The sequence below is a fragment of the Chrysoperla carnea genome, chromosome 2 (assembly GCF_905475395.1).
Source record: "Chrysoperla carnea chromosome 2, inChrCarn1.1, whole genome shotgun sequence".
Taxonomy (NCBI): Eukaryota; Metazoa; Arthropoda; class Insecta; order Neuroptera; family Chrysopidae; genus Chrysoperla; species Chrysoperla carnea.
Window position 1 is genome coordinate 58333380 of NC_058338.1, and position 4389 is coordinate 58337768.

Genomic DNA, 4389 nt, shown 5'->3' on the forward strand with positions numbered 1-4389 from the left:
AACTATAAATTTGAAGAAAAATCTTATTCTTCTGTAAATAAATTCCTTGTTTTATAAATAAATGTTTTTTATTTGAAATACACACGTTTGACAAATTTTGATGTGATTTAAAAGTAAAATTATACATTTTTTTTTTCAAAAATAATAATATTCAAAATTTTTTTTTTTTCATTTTTCTAAATAAATAACGCATGAGTTCAATCGAGTGCATTTTACTTCAGTTTATCGTTTGCATGTTAAAAAACGTGTATATTTAAAAAGTTAAATCTGCTTATTGTAGACATTGGTAAAGTGCCAAGTATGATGCAACATAACGTTTTATCTTATTATATTTCTCAAGCCTGTTTTTGTCTCTAGAATATTATTTCTCCTGCCTGTTTTTCTCTCACGTCCCGAGATCGTCCTTATGATTTACCACTTATTTGGAAGCATATCGTGCTGGTTATCGACGAAAACTAGACTCAGGGTCTAAAAATGTACCGCACCGATTTAGTGCACATCGATTTGATTAATAAAATATAATTTTCTTCTATATCTAAGTTTGATATAATATCTGTAACAAAATTGCCTAAACAAAACAAAAATAAATTAAATAACTGTTGATATTTTGTATAACTTATATATTATTTCTCTAAACTGTATTCAGGCTCGCGTACTACACTACGGAATTCTGCCCATGTCGACTAGTAATGTGTATTATAAAATAAAATAAAATTTGACAAATCACAAGTCAGTCACTTAATTGAAATTTGATATACATCTTTCACTTAGCGTACAAATTTAGTATTTAGTGTTATAGTATTAGTATTTTGTGAATTTGTGATTCACACCCTCGCGTGTTACCAACGTAAATATTCATAGTAAAAATATATTTGCCCATAATTAAGAAATTAAATGCTATCCCATTGCAAAAATTATTAATTGGTTTAAATTACAAATTTCTCATTGTATTTTTCCAAAAGAATGCTATACCAGATTAGGAAAAACATGATTGGATGTCTAGGTAGGATTTCTTCATATGATGATAAAGAAACTAGTTAATACCATGCTCGCTGTTTTTAGAAACAAACTCCAAATAGAATCTTCGGCAAGTTAAACGTTTTTAAAGGATATTTTTATCTGATTCAATTTTAATATTTCGGTCGATTTATTTCTTAATTAGCTCTACCAAAGTGAAGAGACTAAACATAGATTATACAAATTTATTACTGCTATGACTTTTGTATGAATTATCGCAGAAAAATTCAATATGTTCATATAAATTCCAAATTTTGATATAAACAGATAATTATCGATAAACTAACGTCTTAGAAATCCAGAATATTTTAAACAGAACCTAGAGATCCGGATATTAAATATGAATAGATCTTAGTGGTGAACTAAATAACAAGTGAAATTTACAAAATTTTAAAGACCCCGACAATATGCGATTTAATTGTTGTAAACCGATTTTAAACTTAGCTATAAAATGTTCTCAATCAAGTTGGTTCGACCGTTTTGCTACGATGCCACTGAGAAACGCAGATAAACACTTTAAACTTATAACACTCCTTCTTAAATCAATATCCAAGTGATGGTCAAGGACATCAGATGAGATGAAAAGGATACTTAGAGAGCCATCATTTTTCGAGACCAATTTTTGGAAATATTTTAATTAAAATTGAAAAATTTGAGTTGCATTTGTTCTTTTAAGGTTTTGAGTTACCTAATTATTTTACCATTTAACTTTTCGAAATGAATTGAGCCAGGTTTACTTGACCATTCATTTCCATAGCAATTATTTATGTGTTAAAATTATATGTCATGCATTTTCCAAACAGAATTGATTTTGAAGATCATCGCCAATTTTTTAGTTTTTTCGGGTATGTAACCCTAAGCTCGCTCTTGAATGAGCATAGCTATGAACACCCTCCTTTAAATTGCCATTCAAATGAAACCAAAAAAATTAAAATTGGATTATCCGTTTAAACGCTACGATGCCACAGACATACATACATAGTGGTCAAACCTATAACACCCCGTTTAAAACCATGAATTTTGCTGTTACCTACGTAGAAATTTAAGTTAAAGTTTCTCTCCATTCATTCTTTAATATAACTTAATGAATTGAAAATTTTTTTGCGTCCTTTATTATCATATGAATGTTGAGTTACAAAATAAAAATATTGTTAAAAAAAAATTTAATAACAATGTAGGTATTTATTAAAATAATTCATTATGTGCAAATTAACTAACCATATAAAAAGGATTATAAAAACAGTTTACAAAACAGGATGTTTACCTATAAATAAAATAATTATGCTGCATGTAGGTAGCGAGTCTATGCACAAATTAATACAATTATTAATTTGTTGTTCAATATACAGGCCAGATTACTAAAATTGATACTATTTTGAAAAAATATAAGTAAGAAATATATTTGCTGTAAAACGTTGAAATATAATTTTTAAAACTTTACCTTATTAGTTTTTTCTTTAAAAGATAGGTATAACCTTTAATTCGAAGTTCTTTGTCTCACTATAATGGGCATATTGAAAATTCTAAATGTTTTTATACTTATTGGTTGTCCACGAACGACATACTTAGGCTATAGAGCCTGTTGTGATACCATATATGTATTTTCGCCTTTTCGCTGACAATTTCATTCATCAGCTCCTCAATTTCAGAGGCTGAGTGCACCTCCTTCATGCATAAACCATGCACTACACCAGCCCATCACAACTATTAATTAAATTTATTTTGTAGCGACGGCGGAAATCAAACCCGCTACCCTAAGCATAAAAGAAATCATGAAAGGAATTCCAAAAACTGCTCAAGCTGTTAAGAATATTAATTGATTTACTCAAGCTTTTTTAGAATATTTATCAGTCAATCCAAAATCAAACCGATTCTTCAACGCTTCCATTATTTATTAAATATGCTTTATCATGTTTTCCGTATAGCCATATTGTAATATTTTATTTTTTGGAGCAAAATTTTTTAATAAAACCAAAGCTCAAGCACACTAAATTTAAAAATTATCATCACTTCCACTTATGAAATTGAAATTATTTCGTAGTTGCGAATTTCGTAATGACAACATTTTTTAATTATATATTTAAAGTGGGTTATCAACAAAAAGAATTATTACTTCCAGTGACGACACATTTCATCGCTATTTTTGAATTGAACAGTACACATAACATAAGGAATTATTGAGTTCTTAAAGACGAATTAAATATATTTTTACATGATATAATGATTTCACATGAACGTTCATACATTGTACCTACATTTATAAATTATTAATTTTATACGTTGAAATATTTTTATCATTATATTATTTATAAATATAGAACAATGTATTCAACTTCCACTCATGTTTTTTTTAAATCCATGGGAGTTGCAAAGTTATACCTAATTATGTCACGATATCTTCCACAAGGAATAAATAATAAAGTATGCACTGCGACAACTTTTAAAATTACATTGTATGTTATTAAAGTAATTATGAAACTGTCTCATATATAATGATTTAATTAAGGAGGAATAATGTGGCGCTTAGAGATCTCAGTAATTAATTCTCCTCTCAATTCATTAAATCATTTACCCACGATCTATAAGCGTGACCTAGGCAATCGCCACCCAGTCTGTCCGAGGAGGGGGTCAAATGAGGAATAGATGAAATTTGCAGTAAAAGAATGTAGAATACAAACCTTCAAGGGATTGGAAAAAATTTAAGGAATTCGCTAATGCAAAATATGACTGGTAATAAACATTTTTCCTAAAGAGAATTAAAAACTTGATCGTACTTTAAGCAACTTTAATTTTAAGCAATCGGCCAATAAATTTTTTATTCTGATTTTTGTGAAAATGATTTTCTCAATTAATTTTAACCCCAGAAACGCGAAAATATGTTGAACAATGGTGAGGTTATCTAGAGACTTATATTTGATTGTTCTTTAAGCAACAGCATCGTTTTCACTCCCCAAATTAGCTTGAAATCAAGTTTTCATCAAAATTAGAATAAACTAAAATTTTTTCATTTTATTAAAAGTATTAAAAAGACTTAACTTAAAAAAAATCGAAAATCGGCAAATAACAAAAATTTTCTGGGCTGCGTGAAAATGTTTTTGTTGAGTATTTACTCTATAAAAACGAAAATTTGCGTAATTTGAATGCTAAAAATACGAAAATCTGGTTTATTTGCCGATTCAAAGAATGGTTTCAAGACCGTATCCTTTACAATTTCAATTTAATTACACAATGGTGTATGTATTATTTATTTTCAAGACAACCGTGACAGGTTTTAAGTAAATGTAGTTTAATTTCTTATAAAATTTAACAACAATAACTACGCTTGCCTAGACGTAAGCATTTTCTAAGGTGACTCCACATGCACCATAGCAG